The following is an 18,217-nucleotide window of genomic DNA, read 5'->3' as shown; positions in this document are numbered from 1 at the left end:
AGCCATTTAATTAGCTGTTCAGGAGTCTTGGGTGTAAAACCTTTTAAGAAGCCTTTTGGACCTAGACTTGGCGCTCCGGTACCACTTTCCGTGCAGTAGCAGAGAAAACAGTCTATGACTAGGGTGACTGGAGTCTTTGGCAATTTTTAGGGGATTCATCTAACACCGCCTGGTATAGAGGTCCTGTATGGCAGGAAGCTTGGCCCCAGTGATGTACTGGGCTGTACACACTACCCTTTGTAGTGCCTTGCGGTCGGAGGCCCGAGCAGTTGCCATACCAGGCGGTGATAAAACCAGCCAGGATGCTCTCGATGGTGCAGCAGTAGAACATTTTGAAGATCTGAGGACCCATGCCAAATCTTTTCACTCTCCTGGGGGGGAATAGGTGTTGTCGTGCCCTCTTCATGACTGTCTTGGTGTATTTGGACCATGATAGTTCGTTGGTGTTGTGGACACATAGGAACTTGAAGCTCTCAACCCGCTCCAGTATAGCCCCGTCGATGAGAATGGGGGTGTGCTTAGCCCTCCTTTTCCTGTAGTCCACAATCATCTCCTTTGTCTTGATCAGGTTGAGGGAGAGGTTGTTATCCTGGCACCGCACTGCCAGGTCTCTGACCTCCTCCCTATAGGCTGTCTCATCGTTGTCGGTGATCAGTCCTACCACTGTTGTGTCATCGGCAAACTTAACAATGGTGTTGGAGTAATGCTTGATCATGCAGTCATGGTTGAACAGGGAGTACAGGAGGGGACTGAGCACGCACCCTTGAGGGGCCCCTGTGTTGAGGATTATTGTGGCTAGGGGCGGCCCGTCAGGAAGTCCAGGATCCAGTTGCAGAGGGAGGTGTTTAGTCCCATGGTTCTTTGAGGGCACTATGGTGTAGAACGCTGAGCTGTAGTCAATGAATAGCATTCTCACGTAGGTGTTCCTTTCGTCCATGTGGGAAAGGGCGGTTTGGAGTGCAATAGAGATTGCGTCATCTGTGGATCTGTTGGGGCGGTATGCAAATTGGAGTGGGTTTAGGGATTCTGGGATAATGGTGTTGATGTGAGCCATGGCCGCCTTTCAAAGCACTTCATGGCTACAGACGTGAGTGCTACGGGTCGGTAGTCATTTAGGCAGGTTGCCTTGGTGTTCTTGGGCACAGGGGCTATAGTGTTCTGATTGAAACATTACAGACTCGGTCAGGGACAGGTTGAAAATGTCAGTGAAGACACTTGCTAGTTGGTCAGCGCGTACACGTCAGTACACGTCCTGGTAATCCGTCTGGCCCTGTGGCCTTGTGAATGTTGACCTGTTAAAAGGTCTTACTCACATCTGCTACGGAGAGCGTGATCACACGGTCGTCCGGTACAGCTGGTGCTCTCATGCATGCTTCAGTGTTGCTTGCCTCGAAGAGAGCATAGAGGTAATTTAGCTCATCTGGTGAGCTCATGTCACTGGGCAGCTCGTGGCTGTGCTTCCCTTTGTAGTCCGTAATAGTTTGCAAGCCCTGCCACATTTGACGTGCGTCGGAGCCGGGGTAGTACGATTCAATCCTAGTCCTGTATTGATGCTTTGCCTGTTTGATGGTTTGTCGGAGGGCATAGCGGGATTTCATATAAGCGTTCGGGTTAGAGTCCCACTCATTGAAAGCGGCAGCTCTAACCTTTAGCTCAGTATGGATGTTGCCTGTAATCCATGGCTTCTGGTTGGGGTATGTACGTACAGTCACTGTGGGGACGACGTCATCGATGCATTTATTGATGAAGCCAGTGAATGATGTGGTGTATTCCTCAATGCCATTGGAAGAATCCTGGAACATATTCCGTCTGTGCTAGCAAAACAGTCCTGTAGCTTAGCATCTGCGTCATCTGACCACTTCCGTATTGAGCAAGTCACTGGTACTTCTTGCTTTAGTTTTTGCTTGTAAGCAGGAATCAGGAGGATAGAGTTATGGTCAGATTTGCCAAATGGAGGGCGAGGGAGAGCTTTGTACGTGTCTCTGTGTGTGGAGTGAAGCTGGTCTAGAGTTTTTTTTCTCTGGTTGCACATGTAACATGTTGGTAGAAATGAGTTAAAATGGATTTAAGTTTCCCTGCATTAAAGTCCCTGGCCACTAGGAGCGCCGCTTCTGGATGAGCATTTTCTTGTTTGCTTATGTCCTTATACAGCTCATTGACTGCGGTCTTAGTGCCAGCATCGGTTTGTGGTGGTAAATAGACAGCTACGAAAAATATAGAAAACTCTCTTGGTAAATAGTGTGGTCTAAAGCTTATCATGAGATACTCTACCTCAGGCGAGCAAAACCTTGAGACTTCCTTAACATTCGATTTCATGCACCAGCTGTTATTTACAAATAGACACAGACCGCCACCCCTTGTCTTACCGGAGGCAGCTGTTCTATCTTGTCGATGCACAGAAAACCCAGCCAGCCGTATGTTATCCATGTCGTCGTTCAGCCACAACTCTGTGAAACATAAGATATTACAGTTTTTAATGTCTTGTTGGTAGATTAGTCTTGATCGGACATCATCCATTTTATTATCCAATGATTGCACGTTGGCTAATAGGGCTGATGGTAGAGGCGGATTATACACTCGCTGTCAAATCCTTACAAGGCAACCCGACCTACGTCCCCGATATCTCTGTCTATTCTTCAAGTGAATGACGGAGATTTGGGCCTTGTCCGGTGTCTGAAGTAAATCCTTCGCGTCCGACTCGGTAAAGAAAAAATCTTTGTCTAGTACGAGGTGAGTAATCACTGTCCTGATATCCAGAAGCTCTTTTTGGTCATAAGAGACAGTGGCAGAAACATTATGTACAAAATAAGTTACAAATAACACAGAAAAACACACACAATAGCACAATTGGTTAGGAACCCATAAAACGGCAGCCATCTACTCCTGCGCCATTACTTTTAAACAGACAGTTTATGGGTTCCCTTGTAATCTTATCAGTTTGTGTTCCTGTCTTTGTGTTCCCTTCCTCCCCCCAGTCTGTGTAACCTGTCAGTTCCAGAGGAGCAGAACTCAGGGAAGCCCCAACACACGCCCCCTCTCCCCTCCTCCTCCCCCTCACAAAGACCTCAGAGACCCCCCTCGCTGGAGCACAGTGGAGGCTCTCCTCTCAGCACCCCAAGGCGGGTACGAGAGTCTTCAGGGAGAACCAGGGGAGGGGGGGCCTCAGCATCCAGGTTCCCCCAGACCTGGGCTGAGAACCTCAGCATCAATGTTCCCCCAGCCACGGGCTGGCAGTGGTACCAGTGAGTTTGGACCAGGCAGTGACCATAGTGAGTCCATGCTGTTCTGTCTATAACCATCATATTTATGTTATGTTGCAAAATGTGTTCTTACATGAAGTGACTTAGAACCAGTGGTTGAAACCTAAATTGTTTCCCAATGGTTTTGTTCTGAACAGAACCATTCATTTTTTAGTTCAGTTACACTGTTCCGACCAGCGAAATAAAGTTCTGAACCGGTTCGAACCAAAGAAAAAGCACTGGTTTATATTGTTCCTTTGTGTTCCTTTTGAAACCTCTGAAATCAACATTTTGCATTTAGCTCAACATTAAATTACTTAACCAGGGGCTCCCGAGTGGCACAGCAGTCTAAGGCACTGCATCACAGTGTCACTACAGCCCCCGGATCGTTCCCATGCCGTGCCCGGGAGTCCCATAGAGTGGTGCACAATTGGCCCAGCATCATCCGGGTTAGGGGAGGGTTTGGCCTTGGGGACTTTACTTGGCTCATCACGCTCTAGCGACTCCTTGTGGCGGGCCGGGCGCCTGCAGGCTGACTTCGGTCATCAGTTGAACAGTGTTTCCTCCAACACGTTGGTGCAGCTTGCTTCCGGGTTAAGCGAGCGGGTGTTAAGAAGCACGGTTTGGCCGGTCATGTTTTGGAGGACTCATGACTCGACCTTCGCCTCTACCGAGCCCGTTGGGGAGTTGCAGCGATGAGACAAGATCGTAATTGGATCGCAATTGGATATTACGAAATTGGAGAGAAAAGGGGGTAAAAAATTTATAAATAAATATTTTAAAAAAAATATCCACAATCAGTGTGGATAGAGCAGCTTGCTATGGAGCAGGTAAGCGATTTAATCTGTATAGGAAAGTCGTCAAGAGCACATTGTATTTTGCCGTAACAGCATGGTTTAATCATAATGAAAGACAAACACACACTGTGCTGCCAGTCACAGTGTAGGGCGGGAGATGCAACTGACATTTTGCAGGTGAGGAGAGAGCGAGAGAGGATGTAGAAAGCTTGCCAGGAAGCGCTGGGCATCTTGTTATGACATGCATTATCTGAATTTGGTCCACAGAATTATACCTATGGAGGAGTGGCTTCTATGGAGAGACTTTGAATGTCTTTGAACTTCAGAGTTGGTTTAACGTTGGACCGTAGTGCAGATGAGCAGTAGAATTAAAAACATGTCTTACCTTTTTGTAGCTCATAAATCCAATGTGAAACGTTAAAGTTCATAAATCCAATGTGAAACGTGATAACTATAGTATCCTTAACTAGCTTTGAAAAAGTGAATACATTCTTTTAAACATCTCTCCCTAATTTCTGAATCATGCTTGTAACGTTGTCAGGAGGCTACAGTAATCTATGTAACGTTGTCAGGAGCCTACAGTAACCTATGTAATGTTGTCAGGAGGCTACAGTAATCTATGTAACGTTGTCAGGAGGCTACAGTAACCTATGTAACGTTGTCAGGAGGCTACAGTAACCTATGTAACGTTGTCAGGAGGCTACAGTAATCTATGTAACGTTGTCAGGAGGCTACAGTAACCTATGTAACGTTGTCAGGAGGCTACAGTAATCTATGTAACGTTGTCAGGAGGCTACAGTAATCTATGTAACGTTGTCAGGAGGCTACAGTAACCTATGTAATGTTGTCAGGAGGCTACAGTAACCTATGTAACGGTGTCAGGAGGCTACAGTAACCTATGTAACGTTGTCAGGAGGCTACAGTAATCTATGTAACGTTGTCAGGAGGCTAGAGTAATCTATGTAACGTTGTCAGGAGGCTATAGTAACCTATGTAATGTTGTCAGGAGGCTACAGTAATCTATGTAAGGTTGTCAGGAGGCTACAGTAATCTATGTAACGTTGTCAGGAGGCTACAGTAATCTATGTAACGTTGTCAGGAGGCTACAGTAACCTATGTAACGTTGTCAGGAGGCTACAGTAATCTATGTAACGTTGTCAGGAGGATACAGTAATCTATGTAACGTTGTCAGGAGGCTACAGTAACCTATGTAACGTTGTCAGGAGGCTACAGTAACCTATGTAATGTTGTCAGTAGGATACAGTAATCTATGTAACGTTGTCAGGAGGCTACAGTAACCTATGTAACGTTGTCAGGAGGATACAGTAATCTATGTAACGTTGTCAGTAGGCTACAGTAACCTATGTAACGTTGTCAGGAGGCTACAGTAACCTATGTAACGTTGTCAGGAGGCTACAGTAACCTATGTAACGTTGTCAGGAGGCTACAGTAATCTATGTAATGTTGTCAGGAGGCTATAGTAATCTATGTAACGTTGTCAGGAGGCTACAGTAATCTATGTAATGTTGTCAGGAGGCTACAGTAACCTATGTAATGTTGTCAGGAGGCTACAGTAACCTATGTAACGTTGTCAGGAGGCTACAGTAACCTATGTAACGTTGTCAGGAGGCTACAGTAATCTATGTAATGTTGTCAGGAGGCTACAGTAACCTATGTAATGTTGTCAGGAGGCTACAGTAACCTATGTAACGTTGTCAGGAGGCTACAGTAACCTATGTAACGTTGTCAGGAGGCTACAGTAATCTATGTAACATTGTCAGGAGGCTACAGTAATCTATGTAACGTTGTCAGGAGGCTACAGTAACCTATGTAACGTTGTCAGGAGGCTACAGTAATCTATGTAACATTGTCAGGAGGCTACAGTAATCTATGTAACATTGTCAGGAGGCTACAGTAACCTATGTAACGTTGTCAGGAGGCTACAGTAATCTATGTAACATTGTCAGGAGGCTACAGTAATCTATGTAACGTTGTCAGGAGGCTACAGTAACCTATGTAATGTTGTCAGGAGGCTACAGTAACCTATGTAACGTTGTCAGGAGGCTACAGTAACCTATGTAACGTTGTCAGGAGGCTACAGTAACCTATGTAACGTTGTCAGGAGGCTACAGTAATCTATGTATCGTTGTCAGGAGGCTACAGTAACGTTGTCAGGAGGCTACAGTAATCTATGTAACGTTGTCAGGAGGCTACAGTAATCTATGTAACGTTGTCAGGAGGCTACAGTAACCTATGTAACGTTGTCAGGAGGCTACAGTAATCTATGTATCGTTGTCAGGAGGCTACAGTAACGTTGTCAGGAGGCTACAGTAATCTATGTAACGTTTTCAGGAGGCTACAGTAATCTATGTAACGTTGTCAGGAGGCTACAGTAACCTATGTAACGTTGTCAGGAGGCTACAGTAATCTATGTAACGTTGTCAGGAGGCTACAGTAATCTATGTAACGTTGTCAGGAGGCTACAGTAATCTATGTAACGTTGTCAGGAGGCTACAGTAATCTATGTAACGTTGTCAGGAGGCGACAGTAACCTATGTAACGTTGTCAGGAGGCTACAGTAACCTATGTAACATTGTAAGGAGGCTACAGTAATCTACGTAACGTTGTCAGGAGGCTACAGTAACCTATGTAACGTTGTCAGGAGGCTACAGTAATCTATGTATCGTTGTCAGGAGGCTAGAGTAATCTATGTAACGTTGTCAGGAGGCTACAGTAATCTACGTAACGTTTACAGGAGGCTACAGTAATCTATGTAACGTTGTCAGGAGGCTACAGTAACCTATGTAACGTTGTCAGGAGGCTACAGTAACCTATGTAACGTTGTCAGGTGGCTACAGTAATCTATGTAACGTTGTCAGGAGGCTACAGTAATCTATGTAACATTGTCAGGAGGCTAGAGTAATCTATGTAACGTTGTCAGGAGGCTACAGTAACCTATGTAACGTTGTCAGGAGGCTACAGTAATCTATGTAACGTTGTCAGGAGGCTACAGTAATCTATGTAACGTTGTCAGGAGGCTACAGTAACCTATGTAACGTTGTCAGGAGGCTACAGTAATCTATGTAACGTTGTCAGGAGGCTACAGTAATCTATATAACGTTGTCAGGAGGCTACAGTAATCTATGTAACATTGTCAGGAGGCTACAGTAATCTATATAACGTTGTCAGGAGGCTACAGTAATCTATGTAACATTGTCAGGAGGCTACAGTAATCTATGTAACGTTGTCAGGAGGCTACAGTAATCTATGTAACGTTGTCAGGAGGCTACAGTAATCTATGTAACGTTGTCAGGAGGCTACAGTAATCTATGTAAGGTTGTCAGTAGGCTACAGTAACCTATGTAACGTTGTCAGGAGGCTACAGTAATCTATGTAACGTTGTCAGGAGGCTACAGTAATCTATGTAAGGTTGTCAGTAGGCTACAGTAACCTATGTAACGTTGTCAGGAGGCTACAGTAATCTATGTAACGTTGTCAGGAGGCTACAGTAACCTATGTAACGTTGTCAGGAGGCTACAGTAATCTATGTAACGTTGTCAGGAGGCTACAGTAACCTATGTAACGTTGTCAGGAGGCTACAGTAACCTATGTAACGTTGTCAGGAGGCTACAGTAATCTACCTAACATTGTCAGGAGGCTATAGTAATCTATGTAACATTGTCAGGAGGCGACAGTAATCTATGTAACGTTGTCAGGAGGCTACAGTAATCTATGTAACATTGTCAGGAGGCGACAGTAATCTATGTAACGTTGTCAGGAGGCTACAGTAATCTATGTAACGTTGTCAGGAGGCTACAGTAATCTATGTAACGTTGTCAGGAGGCTACAGTAACCTATGTAACGTTGTCAGGAGGCTACAGTAATCTATGTAACGTTGTCAGTAGGCTACAGTAATCTATGTAACGTTGTCAGGAGGCTACAATAATCTATGTAACGTTGTCAGGAGGCTACAGTAATCTATGTAACGTTGTCAGGAGGCTACAGTAACCTATGTAACGTTGTCAGGAGGCTACAGTAATCTATGTAACGTTGTCAGGAGGCTACAGTAATCTATGTAACGTTGTCAGGAGGCTACAGTAACCTATGTAACGTTGTCAGGAGGCTACAGTAATCTATGTAACGTTGTCAGGAGGCTACAGTAATCTATGTAACGTTGTCAGGAGGCTACAGTAACCTATGTAACGTTGTCAGGAGGCTACAGTAACCTATGTAATGTTGTCAGGAGGCTACAGTAATCTATGCTTCAGTGTGGAGGGGTAGGTAGCCTACACACACACACACCCAGTGGAAAAGATTTCCAGCTAGAATAAGTTTTTTAGTGACAGATTTTTTTTGCGCTTTGTTCGGTTTGTTGTGGGACTGGAAACAAATGCCTGAAATGTAAAATAAAGCTATTATTAACCAATTCCCATACTTTTAAAAGAAAGGTTCTGTTCTAAAACAGTATAGATCACTTTAGATCCCTCAAACAATTTTCTATTTTCTGGTTTTCGATTCTGTTCCCTGAACCGGTTCTAACCCTACTGAAGAACACATGAAAACATTGTGTAATGAAGCACTAATATCTGTCTGTCTAGTAACTACACAGTCTATTCTGTGTCAGAAGCATGTACCCTCCTGAGATCAAGCAGGGAGGCAGCTAGCTGTTTGGCTGTTTCTTTATCAGTGTCAGTTTATTTGATCCTCCACCTCTCCCCTGCCCTCTTTTAAAACCCTCTCTCCTCCATCTTTACTCAGTCCACACTGTGTCAGGGGAGGACAAGGGACAGAGTGACCATTCCACCTGAACACCCAATCCCCAGCACTGCTACCAGCCAAGCCACTCCACCACTGCACCCTATCACCATGGCGATCCGCCTCGGGCCCTGAGCTCTGGTCAGTTGACTAATCGTAAGTGATAAAACTAATCGCATCTCTCTATCTCTCTCTCTCTCTCTCTGCATGCTGGGAGTGTTTGTTGCATGCTGGGAATTGTATGAGCGAAGGAGTGCGTGTGTTGTGTAGAGTTAGGTATTCAGAACTTTCTTTCGGTTTTCTCTTTCTGGGCGGCATTTTTCGTTTTCTTCTGTGCATGATTAAGGTTATTATTTTTATTGTTGTTGTGGTAGAATTAAGTATTGTAACGACCCTGGGTTTATAAGCGCGGAAATCGACTCTGCCGCTTGAGCATGCTTTTGCGGCACAGTCGATAGCGCGCCGGACCTCGGGCTAGGAGGTCGAGGGTTCGAGACCTGCTCCCTGCCTGTTTCATTACATTGGTGTCGGAAGTGATCGGACCTTGCATCCACGACAGTGCGTGTGCTTGGCCGGTGAGCGCGTTCCTGTAAGACGTAGAGTCGCAAGCTAGCGCGAGGACGCGCTCTTTGAAAGGAGGGAGTAGTGTAACGACCCTGGGTTTATAAGCGCGGAAATCGACTCTGCCGCTTGAGCATGCTTTTGCGGCACAGTCGATAGCGCGCCGGACCTCGGGCTAGGAGGTCGAGGGTTCGAGACCTGCTCCCTGCCTGTTTCATTACAGTATTTTGTTTTTCGTATCGAAATTACCCTGAGTTTGGCGGGGATGGCAGCCCGAATGGGGATGCCATCCCTGTCACTTCGGCACGGCTTTAGGTGTGTTACTGACGCTACTGTCATGGTGGAGGAGTTTCTGGTCGCCGTAGGAGAGAAGGTAGGATATGAGAATGTTGCTTATGCGTCACGGATGAATAAAGCGGTGGTGGTTTTTCTTAAAGAAGAGCGCCTTGTAGATCGTATGGTTGAGCATGGCGTACTTCTTAAAGGAATGTTTATTCAAGTTACGCCACGTTTTACTCCGTCAACAAGGGTAACGATTTCAAATGTACCGCCGTTTATTCCAAATGAGCTATTGGAGCGAGAGTTATTGCGCTTTGGGAAGTTTGCAAGTTCAATTAAGGTTGTCCCGTTGGGTTGCAAACACCCGGCGTTGAAACAGGTTATGTCGTTTCAGCGACAGGTGTTTATGTTTTTGGACTCACCGGAGCAGACATTAGAGTTATCGTTTAAAATCAAGTATGACAATAGACTGTATATGGCTTATGCTAGTACGGGTAGTCAACGGTGTTTTGAGTGTGGGGATGTTGGTCATAAGCGACATGCTTGCCCGAAAAGGGAGAAGGCAGAGGGAGGGGCGCAGGTGGTCGTCGTAACGCCTGGGCCCACTGATGTAGGGAGAGGTGGGCCGACAGTGGTTGAGCAGCCACAAGCACCTGTTGCTGAGGAACAAGTTGTCTGTGTTGAGGGCACGGAGTTGCAACTTGTATTAGAGGGAAATGTTATGCAGCAGAAAAATATTGTTGTAGAAGTTAAGGATGGATCTGAAGAGCCAGTTCCTCAGACTGGTGAGGAGGTGCCCAGTACGAGTAATGGGGTACAGGAGGGGGTTCATGTGGAGCTAGGCTCCCAGGTAGTGGAGGAGATGCCCACTACGAGTGCTGTGGTACAGGAGGGGGTTCATGTCGAGCTAGGCTCCCAGGTAGGCGAGGAGATGCCCACTATGAGTAATGGGGTTCAGGTGGGGCTAGTCTCCCAGGTAGTGGAGGAGATGCCTGGTATGAGTGATGGGGTGCAAGTGGGGAGTGTTGAAAGGGATGTGGTAGAGGGGAGTCAGTTGTCTGTGGCCTCAGCTGAGGAGGATCAGGAGAAGGATATGGATATCTCTTTTGATATGATAGCAGCTGGTGAGGACTCAATTTATGATCTAGAGGAGGTAAATGGGTTTCTGGATCAGACTTTTGGGAAATCTGTCAAATTGGCAGATTATTTTGATGTTGATAAATTTGTGAGGTCAGCTGTGATGTTACAGAAGACGGTGGGGTTAGACCAGTTGAGTGAGAAGAAGCGGTTTCGCTTGAGGAAATTTGTTACTGCTGTTGCAGCAGCAAAAGGTGGTGGGAAACGTGGTCAGGTTAATAAGAGAAAATGTAAATGATGATCATGCTTCATAGGGTGTCTTTTTTGTCTTTGGTTTCTCTGTGGTTTCTTCTGCTTTTCTTTTCTCCTTTCTATATGGAGGTACTAAGGGTAGGTTCTCTCAATATAAATGGGGGAAGGGACAGGAGTAAGAGGGCTTGGGTATTAGAAGTAATAAAACAGAAAAGGCTTAATGTAGTTTTTCTACAGGATACACATAGTGATGAGGCTAATGAGGTTGACTGTGGTGGGAGGGGCAGCATATACTCAGTCATGGTACTAATTTCAGTGCTGGGGTGGTGATTTTGTTTTCCTCAGGCTTAGGGGTGATAGTAGTATCTACAACAGAGATTGTTAAGGGTCAGGTTTTATTGGTCAATGTGGATGTTATGGGTTTTTTATTTGTTTTTTTGAGTGTTTATGCTCCTAATGAGGGTACAGAGCGTATTGCTGTATTTGATAAAATAAAGGAAACCTTAAGACAGTGTGACCAAGAGGGGTGTATGGTTTTAGGGGGGGACTGGAATTGTACAGTAGATTTTACTGTTGACCGCACTGCTGAAGAACCTCACCTGCGGTCAGCTACTTGCCTGTCTGGTCTATTACCTGAGTTTGAGCTTTCTGATGTGAGGAGAGTAAGGAATGCAAAAGTTAGGCAGTACACATGGCTAAAGGTTAATGAAGGTGGTGTCAGTGCAGCAAGGTTAGACAGGTTGTATGTATCTGAGCAATACTGTAGTAGGGTTGGAAGGTGTGACATCACTCCTGTGGGTTTCTCTGATCATCATATTGTTACTGTTGATATTCACTTGTCCTGTCCACGAAGGTCATCACCTTACTGGTATGTTAATGTTAAATTGTTACATGATATCATGTTTTGTGAAAGGTTTTTGTTGTTTTGGGAAAAATGGAGGGTTACAAAAGGGAATTTTGAGTCCTTGAGACAATGGTGGGAGGTTGGGAAGGCCAAAATACGATTATTTTGTCTACAGTATACTGCGCTGTCTCAAATTGAAGTTAAATAGACTATCAAGGCCCTTGAACAGGACATCAAATCTATTGAATTGAAGTTGCTCACTCAGAACGACCCTGGACTAGTCATGAACTTACAGGACAAGAGCCAAACACTGAGGTCTTTTCTGCATGAAAGAGTGAAGGGTGCCTTGATTAGGTCTCGTTTCGCTTCCCTCAAGGATATGGATGCTCCTAGCGCTTAAAAAAAAAACTAGGACAGTCGACATTGCAACGTAAACAGATGGTCTGCCTTCGTCTCCCTGATGGGAAGGTGACCACGGATGACGGTGAGAAGCACCAACATGCCGTGGATTTCTACTCTGCCCTCTATAAGGCGGAGGATTGCGACTCTCTGTGTACTGAACAGTTGTTACACGGTCTTCCTCAATTGGGACCTGAGCAGAGAGTCGCATTGGACTCTGACATTACACTGCAAGCGCTGTCCACAGCAGTTATGCAGCTCTCAACAGGCCGAGCCCCTGGCATTGATGGTTTACCATCTGAGTTTTATAAGCACTTTTGGGGGTCTATTGGGGAGGATTTTTATGAAGTGGTGTGTGAATCTTTTCATGAGGGTTCTCTTCCTGTATCCTGTCAACGTGCGGTGCTTTCACTGTTGCCAAAAACGGGAGATTTGGCTCTCATAAAAAATTGGAGACCTGTTGCTTTGCTGTGCGCAGAATACAAAATTGTTTCTAAATGTCTCTCAAACAGGTTGAAAGAGTATCTGGGATTGTTGGTCCACAAGGACCAGTCCTACTGTGTACCTGATCGCTCTATCGTTGATAACTTGTTTCTGATAAGAGATGTTTTAGACATTTGTAAACTGTCTGATGTAAATGTGGGTTTACTTTCTTTGGATCAGGAGAAGGCTTTTGATCATGTGGACCACCAGTACTTGTTTAAAACAATGAAAGCCTTTGGGTTTGGGGATGTTTTTTTGTCTTGGATGAATTTACTGTATGCTGGGGCCTCGTATGGTGAAGGTGGGGGTGGTTTGAGGTGCCCCAACCCTGTCCAAAGGGACATCAGACAGGGATGCCCAATTTCAGGGCAGTTATATAGTCTGGCGATTGAACCAATGCTTTGTTTTTTTAAGAGCGAAGCTTACTGGTTTCTCTGTGCCAGGTGTAATGAAGGGTCCCACGATAGCACTGTCTGCGTATGCAGATGACGTGACAGTTTTTATTACAGGGGGTGAAGATGTTAAGGTTCTCTCAAACGCTTTAAAGGTGTATGAGGGGGCCTCCTCAGCTAGAGTCAATTGGGGAAAGAGTGAATCGCTGTGGGCAGGTCAGCTCAGATGGGGTCCGCTCCACGGTTACCAGGGGGGCTTCAGTGGGGCAGAGATGGGATGAAGACTTTTTCTAGGCTCTGATGTTTTTCAGAAAAATAACTGGGAGGGTGTAGTGGAGAAAGTGTGTGCCAGACTGTCAAGATGGAAATGGGTGCTGCCCCAGCTGTCTTATAGGGGAAGGGTACTGGTAGCTAATAATCTTGCTGCCTCTACCCTGTGGCACAGACTAATGATTTTGCAGCCACCAAAGGGTCTGATACAAGAGCTTCAGAGGACCCTTGTCAACTTTTTCTGGTCTGTACTACACTGGATTAAAGCTGCACCCCTGTACCTGCCACTGCACAAGGGTAGACAAGGCCTGGTGGACATTTCCTCTAGGATCATGGCTTTCCAGCTTCAAGCAGCCCAGAGACTGTTGTACGGGATTTGGCTTTTTGAAGAGCCTCTTTTTTTACAACACTGCCATCCAGTCCCGTGCTCTGGGTTCAGCCAGCCTACGTTCATGCCTGTTAGGCGTGGGGTGTACCAAGCTGGGTCATCTGATACGGAGCAGGAGCAGATCGTTGGAGGAGCTGGGAGAAAGAGCAGGGATCCGATAATCTCGCCTACTGAGGAAGGTCGTCGCTGAGGTCTGTGAGTCCTTGCCAGTGCTTCATCTGCAGTATGTGACTGACACTTCCAATTCTGATCGGTGGAAGGAGGGTCTGGATTATATGTTCCCTGCACTGATTGTTAGTGCTGCGGTGGGGGCATTCGAGGAGGACGTGGGGATGCTGCTTTCCTTCCATACTCCGGAGCTGGGGGAGTTCAAGGAGGTAGGAAAGAAGGGCATGTACAGAATATGTGTAAAGGTGTCCCATGCCTCTTCCCTGGAAGGGGTAAAATCGACGAGGTGGGCGAGTGTGCTTGGTCCAGGTGCCTCCCCAAAAGGCTGTTGGCGATCATTATACAAACTGCCTATTGATAAGAGGACAGCTGACCTCCAATGGAGGATAATACATGGAGCCATAGCCACCAACATGCATCTGGTACACCTGGATCCTACTGTTGGGGAGGGGTGTCCATTCTGTACTGAGTCTGAAACTCTGGCACATCTGTTTTTACAGTGTCCCAGGTTGGTCGGGATGATTGACCTGATCACTAGTTGGTTCTTAGCTTTGGGAGAAGTTTTATCTTCCCAGCTGTTTATATTTGGGCCAAAGTACAGGTTCAGTCAAAAGGGTGTAGTTGTGTTGCATAACTCTGTGTCAGGGCAGCAAAATTAGCGATATGGAAGACCCGAAAGAACAGTATTCGGGGACAAGGGTCTGTGGATGTGGTGGGAATGCTGGAGGGAATGTTGGCAGTGAGACTGAGGGTTGAGTTTGCCTATTATAAACTTGTCAACAATATTGATCTGTTTATGAGTGTATGGGGTATTCAGAGGCTGTTGTGTTTAGTTACTGTGGAGGAGGAATTGGAGTTGTGTGTTTAATTGATGTGTAACTATGGTTTTGTATGAGTATTTATTGTGTGGTGGGCTTGAGGAAATAGGTGCTTACGTTTTGCATTAATCCTCTAATAGTTTTATTAGTGTGAATATTTGAATCACACATAATTATCTGTCGTGATTTCATCATTGTTTAACATCCCACTTTCTCCACCTATGTAGTAAGTAAGTGTAGTTCTGAATCTGTCCTGTTCCCTGCAGGTACTACTCCAGCCCAGTGATAAAGGCAGCTCCATCCCAACCCCAGCCCATCTATGTGTCTCTGAGTGGGGGTGTGGCCTCTGGGGTCAGGAGTCGTGAGCAGGTCAGAGGTGGATCTGGCCGTTCCGTCTGCTGAAATGCACTCTCTGAACCATGCCATTGAGGCGGCCAGGGAGATGAGGGAGGCCTCCAAACGCATGGCTCGCTCCATCGCCACTGGACTGCACCACCAGAAGGCGCTGTCACAGTCCCGCATGCACAGATGGATCAGACCAGAAATACACCAGGGTTGTATTTATTAGGCACCAAGCAGAAGAAAACCGACTGAAACGGGGAGGGACTTCCTGAATTTGTCCAATAAGAAACGCTTGTTTCCGTTTTCCATTGCAAAACATTTTGTTACGGTTTGCACTAATGAATACGACCAGGCAAGTCTTTGGACTAACCACTCTGTGAGGACACAGATGTCTCTAAATGTGGCGTTATGTGTACTGTACACTTAATATTCGGTGTAAGAGTTTGAAATGTGGAGTAACATGAAGCAAGTGCCTGGGTACGGATACTAGGACCTCAACCCAGTCATTAAGCCGCTGGCTTCTTTGGAACTATTTGATCGTCACCCAGTGGCTCAGCACTGATAGTAAGGTAGGGTCTACACAGACTGTACTTTATACAGGTTACTTTGTACAGTACATGTTATTGCTTTAAATCAAAGGTGGAGTGCCAATATTACAATCTCAGGTATCATATAGAAACAACACAAATGCATCTCTTACTCATAAAATGCACTAGAATCTGAATTATTTATATATGAATGATTTACGTTTCAAAATAACGGACATATGCTCGTTGTTTGTTTAATTTGCTTTGAAACCTGGAATATTCTTTTTACATTTGTTTTGTTACATTTGAACAATGACTGTGACAAGAGAAAAGAAATAGCTGCTATGGATCTTCAGGTGAGGAGATTAACTATTCACACTTTGATTTCTTCCATTTTTTTACCCTCATTTATTGATTCTAAATGATTTGTTTTGTATTTTGTTCTTGATCATTTGTGTATTGTGTGTAATATTTAGTTAATAAGGTTACTAATTGGTGTCAGTGTTACTGTAGTGTAAACTTCTTTTATACGAAAATTTAACACTAAAATAAGATTTCAGAAATACACATTTATAGGATTTCAGAAATGCAGATTTGGAAAAATCTAGATTCTGGTATCTTTTGTACTTTTGTACTGTGATTGATTATCAAATTATTTTTGTTCAAATATTTTGTAGTAAAACATTTGTATTTCCGATTTGAAGCCAAATAAATGTTGATGTTAAAACAGAACACAGAACACTTTATAGTGTCACATTCTTGAAACCGTTTTCTATAATTCTCTGGTAATACTGAGTACATTACAGTATGCACCTGTCTCTAATGGTTTGCAAAGTTGTACTAATAGTTGTTATTAAGTAAGGCCTGTGTTGGTTATAACCAGCTTGTTACTCTTGGCCATGAACTGCAGGTATGGATGAGTCACCTGGGTGTCACACTGTCAGAGACCCATACACACTGAAGTTGTACAACTGATGTATAATGCATTTGACACAACCCTTTTGATACAATGCAGAGTTTCTCTGTACAAAAATAATTACACACGTGTTGTGGAGACACCACACAACTCTGTTGTATCACAAAAATATAATTTGTATCACAACCAACGTGGCGCAGGAAGAAATGGCAGCAGGTTTACGGGCGCCCAACCAAATTGTGCTATTATGTGGGGGGTTGTTCACGTTATTTGTAACTTATTTTGTACATAATGTTTCTGCCACCGTATCTTACGGCAAAAAATAGCTTCTGGATATCAGGACAGCGATCACTCACCTCGGATTAGACAAAGATTTTCTACAAAAAACAAGACGCACAAGACATTCTCCAAACACCCGGCAGGGCCGAAATCCACATTATTTGCAAGAGGAAGCGACGCAGGTACAGAGGACAAAGAGCCGGATGCCTGGTCAGGACCCGAAAAAGGCGAGTGGGAAAGCTGCCGTTACCGTCAATACTACTCGCCAACGTGCTATCATTGGACAATAAACTAGACGAGGTACGATCACGAAGATCCTACCAACGGGGCGGCGGTCTGTGCATATTTGTAAACAACAGCTGGTGCACGAAATCTAAGGAAGTCTCTAGATTTTGCTCACCTGAAGTAGAGTATATTGTGATAAATTGAGAGTTTTCAGCTATACTTTTCGTGGCTGTTTATTTACCCCCACAGACAGATGCTGGCACTAAGACCGCACTCAGTCAGCTGTAAAAGGGAATAAGCAAACAGGAAACCACTCACCCAGAGGCAGCAATCCTAGTGGCGGAGACTTTAATGCAGGGAAACTTAAATCAGTTCCTACAAATTTCCATCAACATGTTAAATGTGCAACCAGAGGGAAAAAAATTCTAGATCACCTGTACTCCACACACAGAGATGCGTACAAAGCTCTCCCTCGATCTCCATTTGGTAAATCCGACCACAACTATCCTCCTGATTCCTGCTTACAAGCAAGAAGTAAAGCAGGAAGCACCGGTGACTCGGTCTATAAAAAAGTGGTCAGATGAAGCAGATGCTAAACTACAGGACTGTTTTGCTATCACAGACTGGAACATGTTCCGGGATTCTTCCGATGGCATTGAGCAATACACCACATCAGTCACTGGCTTTATCAATAAGTGCATCGAGGACGTCGTCCCCACAGTGACTGTACGTACATACCCCAACCAGAAGCCATGGATTACAGGCAACATTCGCACTGAGCTAAAGGGTAGAGCTGCCGCTTTCAAGGTGCGGGACTCTAACCCGGAAGCTTACAAGAAATCCTGCTATGCCCTGCGACAAACCATCAAACAGGCAAAGCGTCAATACAGGGCTAATATTGAATCATACTAAACCGGCTCCGATGCTCGTCTTATATGGCAGGGCTTGCAAACTATTACAGACTACAAAGGGAAGCACAGCCGCGAGCTGCCCAGTGACACGAGCCTACCAGACGAGCTAAATCACTTCTATGCTCGCTTCGAGGCAAGCAACACCGAGGCATGTATGAGAGCATCAGCTGTTCCAGGCGACTGTGTGATCACGCTCTCCGTAGACGGCGTGAGTAAGACCTTTAAACAGGTCAACATGCACAAGGCTGCGGGGCCAGACGGATTACCAGGACGTGTGCTCCGGGCATGTGCTGAC

The 18,217-nt window shown here is 45.2% G+C and overlaps 1 pseudogene; it reads left to right on the top strand.

The window, feature by feature from the left end:
- The window catches only part of LOC139543426 (serine/arginine repetitive matrix protein 2-like), a 31,418-nt pseudogene extending 15,095 nt beyond the window's left edge, over nucleotides 1-16,323 (top strand).
- The last annotated feature ends 1,894 nt before the right edge of the window (nucleotides 16,324-18,217 follow it).

Source organism: Salvelinus alpinus, chromosome 18, assembly GCF_045679555.1.
Source record: "Salvelinus alpinus chromosome 18, SLU_Salpinus.1, whole genome shotgun sequence".
In the NCBI taxonomy this organism is placed as follows: domain Eukaryota; kingdom Metazoa; phylum Chordata; class Actinopteri; order Salmoniformes; family Salmonidae; genus Salvelinus; species Salvelinus alpinus.
This window is presented reverse-complemented; position numbering and strand designations above follow the sequence as displayed.